Source organism: Pinus tabuliformis, chromosome 5_2 (genome assembly GCF_031772625.1).
Source record: "Pinus tabuliformis cultivar Carrire ecotype Pingquan chromosome 5_2, CPIR1, whole genome shotgun sequence".
In the NCBI taxonomy this organism is placed as follows: Eukaryota; Viridiplantae; Streptophyta; class Pinopsida; order Pinales; family Pinaceae; genus Pinus; species Pinus tabuliformis.
Genome location: NC_142306.1, coordinates 165019840 through 165039706, shown reverse-complemented (window position 1 = coordinate 165039706; position 19867 = coordinate 165019840). Strand labels below are relative to the sequence as shown.

General features: G+C 39.4%; 1 protein-coding gene across 3 annotated transcripts in view; it reads right to left on the bottom strand.

The window, feature by feature from the left end:
• LOC149158066 (pyruvate kinase family protein) overlaps positions 1-15740 on the bottom strand; it is a 148883-nt gene extending 133143 nt beyond the window's left edge. The window contains exons 1-2 of one of the 3 annotated variants that reach the window (XM_089436100.1): positions 15142-15740; positions 13713-13853 (exon numbers count right to left, since the gene is read on the bottom strand). The gene's annotated coding sequence lies outside the window, so the exon portion shown is untranslated. Of the gene's footprint in view, positions 1-10989; positions 11365-13712; positions 13854-15141 lie in introns of those variants that run through there. The other 2 variants (XM_089436099.1, XM_089436101.1) reach the window with 2 other exon arrangements.
• Positions 15741-19867: the final 4127 nt, after the last annotated feature.

Genomic DNA, 19867 nt, shown 5'->3' with positions numbered 1-19867 from the left:
GCACTTGATTCAAATGGTGAACTGTTCAACTTAGGTGATGGAGAATTATCCATTTTCTCCTTATCTATAGCTTCTACATCTTCAATAATCTCATCCTCGTTGATATTAAGGCCAACTTCTAAAGTAGGTGCCAAAATTGATGGTTTGAAAGTCTTTAATGATTTTGCAAATGATCTTTTTATTTGTTGTAATGATTCTCGAATTTCACTAAACAGTTCAGATTTAGATTTATGATATTCGCTTAATTCCATGATTTCAGGGCCTACGCTTAATGGGCAGATTATGCAACAGTTAACATTCCAAAGGTTTGAATGGCTCTGATACCACTGTAGCAACAAAACATACAGTTGTTGCACTTTAAAATGTAAAAGTACACAAATGTAATGAAAATAATATTTTATTGATATGATGATAGAACAAGGATTGTTGAATGTTACAATGAGGGCCCGCTTATATAACTAGGCAGGTACCCCTTCATGAATGGTCAAGTGCCTCTTCATTAACTAATTATTAATTAACTATGATTATGATTATTATTTATTTATTTATATTTATTTTATTTTTATATAAATTATATTCATAATAGAATCTCTCTTCAATTTTCATGCTAACAGATCTCTGATATATCCTCGTCGTTCAGGCCTAAACTTTCCTCGAAAAATGTGTTAAGTCTCTACCCTCGTCCCCTTAAAAATCATGCAGATTCTTCCCCGACTTGCGCACTGAAAACTATGACTTTACCTCAGGCTGTGAGCTCAAATTTGCCTGGGAATGCGTGCCTGTAGAAGTTGTTGTACCTCAATTTCTCCTTCAGCAAATATGGTTGTCTCAGCGTCCTCTTCTCTTCCTCTCTCTTCTCTTCTCCAACACTTGCACATGAAGAATGAATGAGCTCTTTGCCTTTTGCCTCCTTTTTAGTGTCATAAGGATGAGAAGCCCTATGCCCTATCCCTAGCATCAAGGGTTGAGGTTAGATCTCAGCTCTCCTTGATCAAAGGTGGAGATCTAATCTCCCATTGACCCCCTCTCATGTTTCCCCCTTCATTAATGAGCCCCCTAATCACTTTAATATCTTGTTTTTGTACCATGTACTTTTTCTCATAAAGTCACTTTAATACTATAAAGTAGCATGTACAGTTTGTACCTAATAAAGTGACTAAAAAGTCACATGACTTTAATAACTCATAAAGTCACACTAAAAAGGTGGGTTCACTTTTTGTTGCTAGGCTTAGGCAAATAACACTCGAAAACACCTCCTTGGTACCTTTTTTCAACAATATTTCCATCTTTAATTGAATGCAAAATGTAAGAACAAATTACACATGATTTAATGATGAAGGAGTGGGATATACCCATGGTAGCCAAATGCTAGAGACAAAAGAGACAATATGGACAAGGTGTGACATTACTCCACTGCTAGACAATTGCAAGGACAAATAGAATTGTCAATGAACACCCTAATAGAGTCACAATTTTGGATAATAAGCATGAATGTCAATCAAATATAACTTCATCAAGAACTAAGGTGGATAGAATGGAGTTCCAATACCATATATGAAGACCAACTAACATGCAATAGAGTCATTCCGCATGGCCACCTAATACCAAATAAAGTAAGGTCAACTTTGATTACCAACTAACACCTCGACAATTGATAGAGTTATGGACTACTAGATGGTGTGAGGTTTTTTAGATGAATATTAGAACATGCCATGCAACCTTCATTGTTTTCTAGAAAAATGAGAACACAAGGACCAACAATGAGATTGTGCAATCACAACCAAACCACCAAACAAGTTAATCAATGTTCATTGTTAGGAATGTGATAGATACGAGTTTTCAGTGATCAAAGTTCACAAAGCAAAAATTGCTAATAGAAGGAGCAAGAAACAAACTACTTTGTACATGCTATGCAAGTGCAGTGGTAACTAAATCTTGAAACACATGAAAGTGGCAAGAAAAGTTATTCTATCAAAAGAGGCAATCCAGCACAAAGGAATTGAAAAAACAGAGTAGCCAGTAGAGAAAAAAAAAGGTATAGCCATGACAAAACAAAAAAGTTCATACCTTTGATCTTTATGTCTATTATTGATACAAATGTTTATGAACAAGCAAATGAAAAATGCAATACAAAGAAAATACACAAGCACGCACACCCAAGCTATGTCGTTGAATACATATATGTGAGAAATTTATCTATTGTGAAGAAAGTTTAAAGGTGTAGAATGAATGCAAGAATCACATGGGGAAAATGTGAAGTCTATACATAGGAAGCATATTATGATGAGACCTATGACATAGTAAGGGCAATCGATATTAATTTAAAAGTGTGAAAGATTTGTGAAGAATCCATATTTGTGTTGACAACAAGAGCACTGCCTCTCTTAGGTTCCAAAGGATGCAAAGTATGTTTTATTGTTTTGAAAGCCATACAAGGGCATTTTATGCACCATAAAGGTGGGAATGGTTGTAACCATATACTAACTAGAGCCAACAAGACACCATATAGTGTGGTTGTTGTCTAGTCAATCATTTTGGTAAAAACATCCACATGGATGATCAAGATGAGTGGTATATGCCAAGCAAAAGGAGGAAGTTTATAATGACCAATGATGTGTTGATCAATCTTCACTACATGAATCTTCCTTTCATGGAAAGGAAAGGAAGAAAAGGAGGAAGTTTATAATGGTTAATAATGTCTTAATCAATCTTCATTACATGAATCTTCCTTTCATAGAAAAGAAATGGACCTGTCTAAAAAGATTGGATGAGACAAACGTATAGCATGAAACCATGGGCATCCGAGAAGGATATTGTAAAGCAACAAATGTTCAAACACAACAACCTCAATCAAAAAAAAAGAATTTATCCAGGATAATGGGAAAGTCAACAAGAATGAAACGAGAGGTTTCTACTATGTTAAAGTCTTGACAATACCATCTAGGATGTCTAAATTCAACAAGGCCAAAAATTTAAGCCAAGGAAAGGAGAATAATATTGAAAACAAAACCTAGATCTAACATTGTTTACTTTCCCAAGCGATCTATGGTTTGAACAATTATATAAAGGGGTTCTTCTTCTTGACAAATAATCTCATCATGATCAGATGGGTTTGCCAAGAAGAGAAATGAGACTGGGGAAGAGGGAGGCAATTAGGCTTGTTTTGGAGGTTGAGACAATTCAAGTTGCAATGATGATAAAATAAATTGAATGTTTAGAGTGTCAACCATCTTACATCTCTCATCTACAAGAGAATGTGTTGCTTCTACAATTTCAAGAAAACTATCCTCTAAATCTATAGAAGTTGTGGCCTTTGTTTTCTTGTTTTTCCTACCCTTTGTAGGTGTTAGTTTTTGGTAGCATCAGAAGTGCTCTAGCCTTGAAAATTGGTGGAGAGGCTAAGGCACATGAGTTCTAAAGAACCCAGAAACCGTTTGGTGAAATTCCACCCGGATTGTATTTTATTAAAATAATTAATATTTTTAATGGGGTTCCTAAGTCTAAACTTAGGAAAATTAAAATATTAATGGGTATTAATCAAAATATGGGTGAGAATGATCTAGAAGGCGGATCAAGTCATGTTTTAATCTTAGCCATTGATTAGAGACTTAATCTCGGTCGTTGAAGACTCAACAGGAAAAGTATAAAATGGAGGCTTGGGGTTCATTTGGAAACACACACGGAGAAAATGAATTGATCAAGAATTTGATTCCTAGAGTAGGGTTTCCTAAGGATTTCGAATTAAGTGATCATTCTGCAGCAGAGGGGCAGTGAGAATCCGGGAGAAGGACTTTCCGGAGAATACAGACAAAGAGGCAGAGAGAGCTAGCAGAGCAGAAAAGTTGCCTGTCACGCAGAAGCTGAAACTGCCAAGAACAGCCGGGAAAGTTGACGCAGAGGGCAGAACCCTGAACTGCCGGAAACTGTGGGAACAGCCAGGAAAGTTGATGCAGAGGGCAAAAGTTGGAACTGTAGGGAGAAACCGGATTTGTCAGGAACTGTCGAAACAGCCAGGAAAGCTGACGCACAGAGCAGAAGAGGTGACACAGAAATAGTCGGGGTTAGCCAGTCTTGTGCCTAATCAGCCAAGATTTTATCGGGTGAAGTGAGGTAAAACTCACTCAGATTTTCCGTCAGTATTTTCTCTGTAAAGGATTCTGAGATGAGCATCCTAGATTTGTATTCAGATATTTCTCCTGCATAATAATAAAACCCTTAGAGTTGTTGTATGAGTTTTCCTGCATTTGGTTTTTCCGGTGACTATTGTGTCCTATGTATCTTGTTCTTTGCTTTGTTTTCTATTTCATGAGATCAAATATTTAATTAGTATAGGCTGCAAAAGTAATTTGCTTCAGTATTCAGAAGAATAACTTGATGAATGTAATTAAAAAAAAATCAAGTAGGTGAAGTAGATTCAGAATTGTTGCAGTAGGGGTTCCTTGGACTAGGAATTTTCACATGGTATCAGAACATTGATTTTGAAACAGGAAGAGCAGATCCAATGATGCGCAGTGAGGTCGAAAGCTGCACTTGGCAGAAATTCGAATCCCCTTGAAGGGATTGCGCAGTCCTTGCCGGGAAGCAGAGATTCCGAGGAAATCTCTCTCTGAGAAAGTCGACAGAGAGGTAAGATTTCTGAATCGTGAGCTTGCAGAGGCAAAGGGAGTGATGCATAGCCTCAGCGCAGTGCTTGAAAGGCGCAGTTTCTGCCGGAGCAAAAATCCGTCAGAAAAGAGTGAAGACACATAGTAGGGGAATTTTCTCCTCAGAGGGCTTCCAACCAAGGAGTTCGAATCTTCACTTGCTGAACTGCGATGGAGAGGGGCAGATCTACAAGCTCCAACAGTGAGTGCGTAGGCTAGTCTAGTGTTGTGTAGAGGAGAGAGGAGGACATTCGACATTTCTATTTGGCAGAGATGGTAGTGGCATCGCTAAGAGGGAGGTGGGGAGATTTAGAGCTATAGTTCGAAAGAGCTACAAGTGGGCAAGATCCTTGAGGATTCCACCCCTTGGATCAATTCCTTGCGACAAGAGTCCAAGATTCAGTAGTAGCGAGATGGACTTAGTGTCAGATGATGCAGTGGATTGTTTGGAGGATAGATGCAGTAGCTAGGGACCAGAGACTGATTAGTGCAGAGCAAGGTTGACAGTAGTGCAGTTGGCACAGTGCAGGAGTCAACATCAGCGCAAAAGGTTCAAAGGGTCAGAATCAAAAACAGCCAGATTCCAACATTCTTTGTATTATGTTGAACACGGTTAAGTTCAACTATTTTGGATGTTTTTCAGTTGCTTCTCTGAGCAACTGAGTTGCAGTACGGATGCAGTGTTAGCAGTGGCAGTGCTAGCAGCATAGCAGATGCAGTGTTTGAGAGGGACTTGTAGTACAGATACAGCAGTGGCAGTGGCAGTGTCATGGGTAGCAGTACAGTAGCAGCAGCAGCACAGTGTTGGTGGAAGCAACAGTGCGGAAAGGGAGATGCTTCAGAAGTGAGCGGCATGCAGTTGGGCATTGTTGCTAGAGCACTTTCCTCGCTAAGAGGAAGTGTTAGTTTTTTGTAGCATCGGAAGTGCTCTAGCCTTGAAAATTAGTGGAGAGGCTCAGGCACATGAGTTCTAAAGAACCCAGAAACCGTTTGGTGAAATTCCACCTGGATTGTATTTTATTAAAATAATTAATATTTTTAATGGGGTTCCTAAGTCTAAACTTAGGAAAATTAAAATATTAATGGGTATTAATCAAAATATGGGTGAGAATGATTTGAAGGCGGATCAAGTCATGTTTTAATCTTAGTCGTTGATTAGAAACTTAATCTCGGCCGTTGAAGACTCAACAGGAAAAGTATAAAATGGAGGTTTGGGGTTCATTTGGAAACACACATGGAGAGAACAAATTGATCAAGAATTTGATTCCTAGAGTAGGGTTTGCTAAGGATTTCGAATTAAGTGATCATTCTCCAGCAAAGGGGCTGTGAGAATCTAGGAGAAGGATTTTCCGGAGAATACGGACAAAGGGGCAAAGAGAGCCAGCTAAGCAAAAAAGTTGCATGTCACGCAGAAGTCGGAACTGCCAGGAACAGCCGCAACTGCCGAGAACTGTCGAAACAGTCGGGAAAGTTGACGCAGTAGGCAAGCCGCCACTGCTGGGAACAGCTAGAACTGTCGGAAACTGCCGAAACAACTGGGAAAGTTGACGTAGAGGGCAGAAGTTGGAACTATCAGGAACAGCCAAAACTGTCGAGAACTGCCAGAACAGCCGAGAAAGCTGACGCAGAGAGTAGAAGCCAGCACTGCTAGGAACAGCCGGAATTGCTAGGAATTGTCGGAACAGCCGAAAAAGCTGACATAGAGGGAAAAATTCGAAACTGTCGGGAATAGCCAGAACTGTCAGAACTGTCGGGAAAGCTGACGCAAAGAGCAGAAGAGGTGACACAGAAATAGCCAAGGTTAGCCAATCTTGTGCCGGATCAGCCAGAATTCTGCTAGGTGAAGTGAGGTAAAACTCACTCAGATTTTCCGCTAGTATTTTCTCTGTAAAGGATTGCTAGATGAGCATCCTAGATTTGTATTCAGATATTTCTCCTGCATAATAATAAAACCCTCAAAGTTGTTGCACTGGTTTTCCCACATTGGGTTTTTCCAAGGACTATTGTGTCCAAAAATAAGTGTCCTATGTATCTTGTTCTTTGCTCTATTTTTTAGTTTCATGAAATCAAATATTTAATTAGTGTAGGCTGCAAAAGTAATTTGCTTCAGTATTCAAATGAATAACTTGATGAATGTAATTTAAAAAAAAAAAAGTAGGTGAAGTAGATTCAGATTTGTTGCAGTAGGGGTTCCTTGGACTAGGAATTTTCACAATAGGTTGCTTGGTTTTCTCAGTAGTGTCCTCTAGTTGTGAGTGTTGAGCTTCTTTAGTTGGCAATATCTCACATGGATGCTTTTGAGAGGGACTACATGCAGGTTCCACACTAGATATATTTTCCATTTGCTCAATCTCAAGACATAAACATGTCACTTCTTCGTGATTTTTTGGATACTTGGTGAGGACTCTAAAAGATTGAGTGTGTTGAAGGGCATCGATAAACATCTAAGTTGTCAATACAAATCGAAATAGAATGCAATTTAAATTCCATCACTCCATAGTCTAACAAAGGAAAATCCATGCTCCTAAAATTCTTATAGTCATGCTGATAAGAATCTTAAGTCTATTATTTAGTGATCTAACATATTAGTACATCATCAAGGGACTTGTGAGTCATTGAAAGTTTGAAATGGATCCTTTAAGAAGTTTATTAAACCACTTTGATTCTCTATGTAGTGTTTTCAAGAAGAGATTCACAACAAGAGGATGATAAGGCAAATAGTCAAGATGGGGTAATAGAAAAGCATCTTCACAAGATGTATATTTTTTAACCAAGTTCTCCATTAAACTTTGGTAGGTTTGAAAGTGGCCATAGGGGCCATTATCACACAAGGATAAAGAGATCTCCTAAGGAAAATCATATATGAAGTTAAAAGGAGAAATCACAATCTAGAAATTGCAACCCTCCATGGCTTGGTTGATGGAATTGTGAAAATTTGGAAGGCCTAAATTTCTACTGCAGCAACTGATTAAGTTCCTTCTATTTGTTAATTACTGAACAAATTATTTACTGCATCCTACAGCAAATACCGAAACTAATACACTGCATGCAGCCTTCACTACTTAAAATTATATGCGGAAACTAGTACAGAACAGGAAAGAAATAAACATCACACACATCTACACAGTTATTTTTGGACAAATGTCCCTGGAAAAACCCAGTGTGGGAAAACTCATGCAACAGTCGAGAGTTTTATTATTATGCAGTAGTAATTCTGAGTACAATTTGTTGGATGACCAATTGGCTATCCGATACAGAGAGAAACTGGACAAAACGAAATAGTGAGAGATAATCTCACCTTGTCACTGGAAGATCTGGCTCTGATCTGTTGGAAGTGAGCCTCTATGTCCCTTCTACGTCAGCCTTTGCACAGAATTGCATCGACCCCACACGATCTCTTCCTTCTGACCCTCTGTTGGGGACTGCGCTGCTCTTCCTTCTGACCCTCTGCTAGCTGGAAACTTCAGCTCTCAACCTCCGGTCTCACATCCCAGCACCCGGCTTCTGAAACTCAATTTCTTCTACGGGAATTCGATCTCCCTTCAGGCTCTGCGCTGCCACTATGTCAACTCTACGTGGCCCAGCGTCAGCCTCTCTGGATGTCATTCTGCCCTCTCTACCTTCTACTCTCCGACCCAAGAAAACTCCCCACCGAATACTATCTCTGCCCCTCACTGCAAAAGATCACTTCAAATTTCTCTCCCAACAACTGTTATGCTTCAGAAATTTGATCTTCGGATCTCCTCTCGATATATTTTCCAAATGCCCCTCAATCCTCCTCTTATAATCTTTCTGTTGAGAACCAACAGCTCCAATTAGATTCTAATCAATGGCTCAAATCATTTTGGCTTGATCCTCGTCTTTTTCTAAAAGTTTCACCCACAGTTAGATTAATACCCTTAATTATTTTGATTCCCTAAGTTGACTTAGGCCACCATTAAAAATAATTAATTATTTTAATAAAACTGTCTCAGGGTGGAATTTCCCAAAACGATTTCTGGGTATTGTGGAATGCATGTGTCCAAGCCTCCCTGCAAATTTTGAGGCTTAGAGCACATACAATACTACTAGAAATCAACACTCCTTCTTAGCCAGGAATGTGTTCTAGTAATGCAAACTACTGAAGCATCACTCTGATTTGGAAACATCTCCCTCTGCGTTGCTGATGTTTGACATCGCTACCCACCTACTACTGCGCAAATGCTACATTTCTACGGTTGCTGACATTGCCACTGCCAAAACTGCATCTGTACTACAACTACCTCTCAAATTCTACATTCGTGTTGCTGCTGGCACTACCATTGCCAACACTGCATCTGCACTGCAACCTTCTCCAACTGCTGTTGCTACTGCATCAGCAACGGAAAAGCATCCAAAATTACTAAACTAGTGTTCAACATGATGCATATGTTGTTGGAATTATGACTGCTACTAGTCTCTACGCTGACCCTCTTAAGCCTCTACACTGTTGCTGACTCTGCTCTGTGCCAATTGCGCTGCTACCAAGTTTAGCTCTACGTTGGTCAGACTTTGGCGCTCCTAGCCACTGCAACTGTCACTCCAACACTCCTCTGCATCAACTGATACTGGTCCATCCTGCTGCTACTAATCTGGGCTCCTGTAGCAAGATATTGATCCATGAGGTGGACTCCTCAAGGATCCTGCTCATTTGCAGTTTTTTCGAACTACAGTTCTATATCACTCCACATATGGGCAATCATGGCAAACTCATCCTCCTCAATCTGTGCAGATGTAGCCTTCAGATCATGCTTCTCGTCCTTGTCCTTCTTCTTGAGAGGACATTGTGTAGCATAATGACCAAGTTCACCACACCAAAAGCACTTGATCTTCAAAATATCTTTCTTTTTCTTCTGTTGCTCATACTGCCCCTTAGATGCAAAGGTTGCATTCTCATCCTCCTCCTTGGGCTTCAACCCACTAATGTTGTTGCCATAAAGTTTGCACTTGACGAAGTCTCTCCTCATCTCTTCCTGCTAAAGAGCTGCCCACATTCCTTCCCAATCTAGCAATTTCTCCTTGCCCAAGATGCTCTGGACAAATACTTGCCACTCTTCTGAAACTGAGTTCAGGGCCAGCCTCACCATCTTGGTAGCTTGAGGTGTTGACCCCACAGCTACCAACTCGTCTTGGGTCTCCTAAAGCTTTGCAAGGAATGGATCAATGCGTTCCCCCTTCTGCATCTGCGTGGATCTCATCTTCTGCTCCAAGTACATCTTCCGCTGCTCGGAAGATCCCTGATATAGCGTGGACAAGGCATCCCACATCTCCTTGGCAGTCCCTTTGCCTGAGATGTGACATACTACATGATCCTTCACTCCGTCGAGGATCATCCGCTTGGCCTTCGCCATCTCTCCCTTGTACTTCTTGAGCAGATTTGGATCCGCGGGCTCAGCTACCACACTATCGACGTAAACCTTGAGAAAATGTGCATCCAGAAGGCATGACATCCTCGTTTTCCAAATCACATAGTTAGATGCACCATCCAACCAATCCTGATTTCGTAACCCATTAGCTGCCATCTCTGCTAACGAAATGTCGAACTGCCTCCTCTCTCCTCTGCGCTATTGCTAGATTGGCCTAGGCACTCCCTGTTGGAGTTAGTAGATCTGTTGCTCCTTGTTGTTGCTCAGTAAATGAGAAATCGGACTTCTTGGTGGGAAGTCCTCTAAAGAATAATTCCCTCAAAGTAATGTCTCCTTCTCTCTTCTGACGTTTTTCTGTCCCAGCAACTGCTGTAGAAAACTCCCTCTGACACTGGCAAACTTCGATTTGGAAATCTTTCCCTCTGTCAACTCACTCAAAGAGATATTCTCCCACGAAAATTTTGTCCTCCTAGCCTGGACTGCACAATCCCTCTGGGGATTCGATTTGTTGCGTACACAGCACTTCGACTTCCCTCCTCTTCAGCGCTGGGCTCTTCCCGCTGTGCTCTCTCGCTTCACCTACAGCTCTGATTCCATGTGAAAATTTGGAAGGCCCGAATTTCTACTGCAGCAACTGATTAACTTCCTTCTATTTGTTAATTACTGAACAAATTATTTACTGGATCCTACAGCAAATACCGAAACTAATACACTGCAGCCTTCACTACTTAAAATTATATGCGGAAAATAATACAGCACATGAGAGAAATAAATATCACACACATCTACACAGTTATTTTTGGACAAATGTCCCCAGAAAAACCCAGTGTGAGAAAATCGGTGCAGCAACTGAGGGTTTTATTATTATGCAGTAGTAATTTTGAGTACAATTCATTGGATGCCCAATTGGCTATCCGATACAGAGAGAAATTGGACAAAACGAAATAGTGAGATGATCTCACCTTGTCACTGGAAGATCTGGCTCTGATCTGCTGGAAGTGAGCCTCTGCGCAGAACTGCATCAACCCCAAACAGTCTCTGTGTCACCTCTGCTAGGGACTGCGTTGCTCTTCCTTCTGACCCTCTGCTGGCTGAAAACTTCAGCTCTCAGCCTCCCAATCTCACACCTCGGCCCCCGGCTTCTGAAACTCGATTTCCTCAGCAGCAATTCGATCTCCCTTCAGGCTCTACGCTGCCACTGCATCAGCTCTGGGTGGCCTAGCGTCAACCTCTCTGGACGTCGTTCTGCCCTCTTTGCCTTGTACTCTTTACCATTATCAGCAAGGGGGGGTCCAAAAAGCGGATTCACTATTCACCGGCCCCACACTACGTGGCAAGTGCTAATCACTTCGCACCCCCCCACTCAATACCCCTTACCACCTACCCCCCTATGAAAACCACTCCTAACTCCTACCATTTCATTCTAACCACCACATCCCTGCATCACATCCACTCCCCTACTGCCATGTACCTCCTCCCGCTCGACCCCGCTCTCGCTTACTGCTCCATTCTCACGCCTTCCTTCCGCGCTCACACGTCAACTATTTCCGCCAACCATGTGCCTCCACATTATCCCCCACCTCCATGTCACCTCCCGCCTCCACGTCATATATCCATTTCATCCCATTCCTGCCAGATCAATAGTGAACATTGGCAATTAAAGTTAGCACCGAGTTGAAAAAATGGTCAGTTAAAACTATGTTTTTTCCTATACAACACAGTCATTTCGAGCATGGTTTACAAACAAATGAGAACGAATTTCTCAAAACCGAAAGAGGTTTTTGTCCAAAATTGACCCATTTGAAAAAGTCTGTCTCAGATTTTTAACAGCTATTATGGTTTGGGAGATTCGCATGAATCTTTGAAGGCATATTTTCCATAAATTTCATGTTTTAAGTCACTGTTTTCAAATGTGGTTTCCGAACATATGGAAATGAATTTTCAAAAACTGAAAGAGGTTTTTGTTGGTAACATCCTCATCTACAAAAACCTCTCTCAGTTTTTGCACAGCTGTCATGGGTTGAGATATTCAAAGGGATCACTGGACCCTATTTTTCATAATTTCGTGAGGAAAAAGCTCATGGGCAGTTAGTGACTTGGATGCCACCTCATCAAATAAGACTTGCTATCAAATTCGAATTGTTGTTCCTTATCACCAGCAATCCTCAAAGATAGTGCCAAGCAGATTCATTAGTTTTGAATGTCCTATATTTTAGTCCTATTTTTGTAACACAGTTTTCAGATATTTGTAATAAATCTTGATATTTTTTATCAAGATATTTTGTGAAGAATTTGTATAAATACTTCATCAATTGAAGTAATAGGTGTTGGGACTTGTTTGAAGAAAAGGACTTGTATTGTAAAGCAGCTCACAGAGCCACCATTGATCAGATTTTCAGTAATACAGTGCAATCATTACAGGATTCTTGTGTCATTTTTATTGGTGAAGTGCATCTCTCTTTGTCAATTTGTTTTCTTTTTATTCTCATATGTGATTCTAAAATCTGAATTATTCTAAGAAGATAAAGAACAGAATTTGTTTGAATGTAGCCTTTGTCTCTAGCTTAAGAATAATTTTTATGTTTTCTCTCTAAATCTTTTCCTCTCCTTCACACCATAGATCTTAAAGGATCCAGTGAATTTGCCTAACCTGCCCTGTAAGTTTAGCCTGTAAACTCTATATTTGATCACCTCAAACCTGTGACTCCATTTGCCCAGTGGAGTCACAGGCTTGAGGTGATCAAACCTGTGACTCCACTAGGCACGGGCGGTTTCATTTTCCCCGAAAAAGACTATTAAGTTCAAATTTGATTGTTGATGGTGGAAAGCAGTCAGACACAGAAAAGCTGAATCTTTCCCCTAGCGACTCCATGTTCAATAATCCAGAGCTCAAGCTTTCATGGCGACTCCATTGTCAAAATTCCAGATTGTAGAACACTCATAGTGACCCCACTATGGGAAGGTCTGTAATTCCATCAATTATTGTTGATTGTTTTCAAAATGAGTTCAAGAATAGAACGCAGGCATGCTCCTATGGACAGATCTAGTATCCCTGGTTTTCCGCATAGCGTGCCTTGCATAGATTGGAAATCATATTTGCCAGAGTTCCAAGATGAGAAAGGTAATAATGCTGCTTCACATCTTATCAAATTCCATATGCATTTACGGAAGCTTAAAGTTGAATGGCGTGAATATTGTCTTATCAAGATGTTCATGCTTACTATGGAAAGAAATGTCAGGTCTTGGTATGAAAATTTGCCAGCTGCTAGTATATGTTCTCTAAAGCATTTTCATACTATATTTTTTGAGAAATACAAAGAAGATTATCCATCGTTGTTGCTGGTCCAAAGAGCAAGTTTGGATGTATTTGCCGTCAAGGTTCCTATCACTGTCATATGTTACAAAAACACGACCAAATTCGACATTTCAAATTGGTACTTAATACACCATTTAGATGTGCATGTTCTTTCTTGCAATCAAAGAACTTAAATATTTGAAGATAAGGATTTCCACAAAATTTCAATTGTCTGAAACAGTGCAATTAAAAAAAACTGCAAGAAAACCAAATAGCTATCCTTCATGTTGTTCAAGAGGCACCAAAGAAAGATCAGAAAATGAGTAAAACCAATTTGTATAGGAACAATTTCAATGCTGATTTAATAACTGCTTAGGTGGTAGTCTTAACTGGATGTCAGAGCTTGGTTTCAGTTGCAGTTAGGTAACACTCTTCTATCTCTACTTCTTCTCCTATGTGATCTGCCCAAGCACCTTGTTTTGTGCAATGACATAGTTCTGTGCAAGCTCAATATGTCAATGACAAAAACATCTGAAACAAAAGAAACTAAAAATATATCAATTGTATGTCTCCAAATGGGGACGGTAGACAGGACAACGTAATGCATGAGGTGGGGATTTGTTGTGACTCCTTTCTTTTTAGAAAGTGTCGACAATATTTGAGAACTATTTTAATGCAATCAATGCCCTGATTGATGACTTAATATAAAAATAAAATACATTCGTTCTACAATTGAATTTCTCCAGATGCTATTATTGCACGATAAATTCAAAGCAAAGCAAACAAAAAAATTGAATGGAGTTTTAAATGACACTACGCAGTCTTTAATAACACAATCGAAGCCAACTTGAAAGAATAGCTGAACATCAGAAAATTCTATTTCTGGGCTCTGTTTGGAGGCATGGTACTCTGCAACTCAAACCAAGTCCATGAAACTAGATTCACCATCCATCCTATGACAAGAATTGATTTGCAGACCAGATTGTGTTTCAAGTTAGTAGAACATGAAATCAAATTAATCCTTCTCTCATCTATTCACTTTGTCAGGCATCTAATCCCGTGTACAAAAGTTTAATGGAGTTCAAGGGGGTATTATTCATCCCTAGATCAAGCCCAAAGCTCTGACACAGGCAATTCTAACTATCCTTCAATTTATGAATTAAGTCATATTACAAAATTAACCCTAAAATTTGCACGTAGCTTTTTAGTCGGCAACTCTTATAAGATGTCTCGCCGACTGTACAGATATTTAGTCAGATGCCAAGTCATTGTTGAAATAACGAAGCATAGGTCTCAATTTTTATTCACAGCTCGGTAATATTCAGGGAATGAAATGGTAGAAAATGAAACCAAGCCATCTGCGATCGCACACTGTCATATAAAGAGTTCATCAAGCTCAACCCGGAACATTGGCAGAGTACACTTAGTTCTACTGAAATAGCATCTAAAAAGAAAAACCAACTCGTACATCTTTACTCCATCGACTAAAAGTAAGCTGTCTGATTCTTTTGATAGATAATTTACTAGAATTTTTTTAGCAGAAGCAGGACAATTCAGTTGACCCCCGAGTCTGTGTTAACAAACTGTCATGTTTAATAGATTTTGCAAATGCATAAGACATGGCAAACATGGAGGTATTTAACAAAATCATTTTGCCCATGCAGTCAAAATTAAAATTACTACAATTAGACTTGGGCAAACTAAGAGTATATAGGAATTGAACTCAACAACAAAAAAGGAGAAGTTGGGCGAACTAAGAGCATATCGGAATTGAACTGAACAAAAAAAAGGAGAAGTTGGGCAAACTAAGTAGATGTACCTGTACTTTGAAAGGAACCTAAGAAATCCCTCTTGGCAGACTCCGTTTCTCCTATGTCCACTGGAATTTAGCAAAGCTTTTAGTCCGTTTCCTCCCTTGTGTGATTCAATTGGAAGGGCTGAGCATTGGAGGATGAGAATGAACGTAATTTGGCCAGCAAGAAATGAGGATTAGTAATTTCCTTCCTCGGGAGAAAAAAAGCATCACCTGCGATCTATCTTTCTTTTTGTCATTTCAGCAACCCCTGGGAGTGACTCCAACTGTTTTGTGAGATGATCTGGCCGGTAAAATACCGAGCCCTGCTATCCAGCGGTAAGTATAAAAGATTAAAACAAGGAAATCGACGGGCGGGATTGTCGAAATGGAGTCAGCGGGATTTTGCAGCGCCAGATGAGAGAGAGTGTTAAATTTGAGGAGTGTGGGCGGCTCGTGTCTGGCCGTAAAATGAAATCGAAAGGCAAACAGATGGTTTTGAATCGGTAGCATGTAGTGGCCACAATTGTCTTATTATGTGTCTGACTGTGAAATGTATGGAATCAACTTTTCATAGTCGAAAACCTGATCCCATGGTTTGCCTTGTGTTCACACCGTTGAAACACCACAGAAAAAGTATTGAGTAGAGGCAAATGTTGCTTCACTTTATTAACACAAGTCACGGTTTTTGCGTATTATATGTGTTGAAGCAAAATCTTCAATGCGATGAAAAATTTAGTATGAATCCTAACTTTATATTTTAATTTTAATATTTTATATTAGTTGAAAAAAGATAAGGCATAAATATGGCGTAGTTTAAATGTTTTACGTTTTTTTTAGTGGGGTGGATAACGGGAGAGGAGTATTGGGGCAAGTTTGTCGTCTCGTCTAAGGAGATGGGCATTAATGAAAGGGGAGGTGTGGTTCGCCTCGTGCATGAATAAGCATGTGACTATTTAATGCAAAATTAAATATAGTTTGAGTGTTAAATTTTGTAAGGTTGTTTATTCATTTGGAGGAGCACCTGTGCTTGAGTGGGGAAAAAGCCTAAGCCCCCATTTCGGGAAGGAAAGTGTGAGGATTTTTCCACTATTGTTGTGATTGATCTGGAAGCAAGGCAATTTATTTGAGTTTTAGTAAGTGGGAGTGCAAGCGAGTCGAACTGTCGTTGTGGGGGGTTACTAGGTTGTGTGAGTTCAAGGTTGGTGGGGTGGCAGCGAAATTTAGGGGAATGGTGTTGGCATTACAATGCATGTGTTGTACTTGATGGCAACCCACTTGTAGCAAAACAACTCACTTATGGTAACTATATGAATCTACAAAAGAAATATCAAATGTGACAAAATACATGGTAGTTGTGTTAACAGATGTGATGCAGGGAAGAGATATCAAATGTGACAGAATACATGGTAGTTGTGTTAACAGATGTGATGCAGGGCAGTTCAAAGGAATCAGTTCAGAAGTAATGTACAATGGCAACTCACTCAGATGAAAGATCAAAGTACTGCAAGTTAACAGTATTGAATTACAGTTCAGGCTACACAGAATGAAGAAAGAAAGGTATACGCAGGTTCACCTTGACCAAGCCGCGTATACACACAGGTTCATTGAACAAAATGAGCGTATACGTACACACATACTTTCACAGAAGGAAAAGCGCGTATATCTTGAAAAACTAAGTGTTTGGTCCAAAGTGTTTGGTCTATGATATTTTGATCCATGGTATTGGTCCAAGATATCGGGTCCGAGGTATTGACCCTAGGTATTGGTCCTAAGTGGTTTTGGTCCATGGTATTGAGAAAGGCCTAAAACTATATAAGGAGGAGAAGACCATTAGGCCAAGTCAAACAAGTATTGAATATCTGATGAAGTGTGAGATTAAGTATGCAAGTTATGGGTTTCTGATCTGAACTAAGGATGCACCTAAATGGCTGATGAAGGTTGATGGACCGGGATCATGAAGACTTAAATGTGTTATCATTATGTGGTTTGATCTTGAACATTCTAGATGTGAATACTAATGCATGCTTTTATTATGTAAATGTGATGATCTGGGTATGAATGAAGTTTGAAATAATTGTGATGCTTTAAGTTAGCATTTCCATATCTATACGCAGGTTGGCTTTGGTAAAACAGTGTATACACGCTGGTTCAGCATATAGAAGTAGTGTATACATCGCAGAATGGAATTTGCAGATCTGTACACTGGTTTCCCCTGGTAAAAGTGTGTATACACGCTGGTTCGGCTTATGGATGTAGCGTATATCTTCTAAAGTATGATCTATAAGGGTTCTATTTGCTATTGCAGTATTCAGGGTTCTGCATTGTGTTCTGATGACTGTTTTCTAGTGACACTATTCTGCATATTCAGATTGGTTGAATGTGATTAGCTTCAGTGTTGATGGATGAAATCTAATTATGGATCAGGATCATAATGACTTATCATTATGTAATGGATGTGCTAGATATGATCACTAACACATGTTTTATCCTCTATGTGCGATTATGTTTGAAGTTTGGAAGTGCAGCAAAGTGTTTGCAGATCTATACGCTGGTTTGCTTCAGGGAAACTGCGTATACATGCAGATTGGGTTCTACCAAATAGCGTATACACTCTGAAGCATGGTTTTAATATTACAACTGATTTTGAATGATAATGTAACTCAGATCTGTGTACTGGTTACAGTGATCTATCTGTTGCAGTTGATTGGTTAAAGTATGAATGAATGATTGATTCAGTTGTGTCAGAGGTTCAGAGGTTGTTAGTGATTGATTGAGTTTGGTTGATTCAGATTGAGTTTCAGTGATTGGTTGATGCAAATATAGTTGATGGATGTATTACAGTGGTGATTGATTTTGAGCTTCAATGTTGTTGATGGGTCCAGTATGAAAATTGGATGAAACGTGGCCTTCAGATTATGATGTTGTGTTCTAGGAGTATCCAGTTTGAAAATTTATGAAACGTGGTCCCTGGAGGAAGAAAGAAGGTTGTAGCCTTCTGTAGGTCAGCGCCTACGTACTAGTAAACATATCGGCCAGTACAAGAGCCAGGGGGCTGTAGCTCCCTTCCAGTAGAAGCTGGAGAACGAGAGAAGGTTGTAGCCTTCTGCAGGTAGAAGCATGCATACTGATATGAGTTTGCGCCAGTACAATGTTGTAAACAGATTTTCTTATTATTAAAAGAAGACAGAGATGACAGCAGCAGGTGGTTTTCACCCACATTGGGTTTCCACCTTAAATCTTGGTGTTCATGTGTGTTGCTTATGTATGATGGTTCACTATGTTATTAACTGCATATGGTTATTGTTTAATGTTTAATAAAGTACTGATGCACAGATTAAAGAACAACATATGATGAATTAACTGAATCATTAGTTTGTTGTATATACACTTGTTTCCTTAAGCACGGTTGCGTGTACACACGGGTTACCCACATGGAAGTAGTGTATACAAATTTGAGTATGAAAAGAAAAAGATTATTGACTTGACTAATATTGATTCACCCCCCCCCAAGTATTATTTCCAACAATTGGTATCAGAGCAGGTCCTTTGGTAGAAGCTTGATTGCTCGAAGGAGATCCGTAGAACAATGGGAAAGAAACTAAAGAAAAAAGCACCTCAGAAGAAGAAGACATCTCAAAGGAACTATGACAATGGGAGAATCGATCGAGGATTATGTGGAAGCAACTCTTTAGTTTCAGAATCACCTCAAAATGAAGATGAACAAACAAAAGAACTATCAGAAAGATATCAAATAGAGACAGAATTTAAAAGGCTTACGGACAAAATTAGAGATCAACGAGATCTATTGGACAAAAGGGAATGTGTCTTCAAAGAAGAAGCTACCAAACTAAAAGCTCAACTAGAGGAAGGAAACAAAGCAAGGAAGCAATTCAAGGAAAAGGAAGATCAATGTCAAAAGTTACAGGATGAAGTCACATCATTAAGAAATGAAGTAAATGAAAGAAGCACAACAATCAAGAAACTCAAAAATAGATCATGTTACTATGAAAGTCTTGAAGCTAAGATCCTCTCACTAAAAGAAGATCTTGAAAAAACAAATAAGCAGAGTGAAGAACTACTCCAAGCTCTTGAAAAACAAGAAAACGAAGTTCTTAAATTAAGGCAACAGATGGAAGAAGGAAGAAAAGTTGAAGAAATCATGAAGAAGCAGTATCTTGAAAAGGAAGAGCAATATCAGGTTGAAGTAAATATATTAAAAGGTAAATTAGAAGAAAAGGATAAGCTCTTACAATTTCAAGATAGTACTAAGATCTTGGATGATATTCTTAGTAGTCAAAAGTCTCCTACCATCAAAACTGGTCTTGGTTTTCATGAATCTGTTGAAGGCGAATCGAGCTCACAAAGTGAGGCAAGGAACTCTAATGCAAAATCTGAAGTGCTTAACAAGGAGATAAGAGGTCAATCCCATCAACAACCAAGGAAAGAAATCTTTTACTCCTAACCATGGAAATTACAGTCATTTATTTCCTCAAATGAATAATGTTGAATGTTTTATATGTCATAATCTTGGACATATTGCAGCAAGATGCGGAAGTAGAATGGCTCAAGACCATCACACAGAAAGATCATCAACGTACAGGTACTTTAAGGGATATTGTTTTTCTTGCAATATGTTTGGTCACAAAGCCATTGACTGCTATAGAAGAAATATGAAACATGTAAGATGTTATGCATGTAACAAGCTTGGACATATAGCAAAGGAATGCAGGAGAAAATATCGGGCACCATA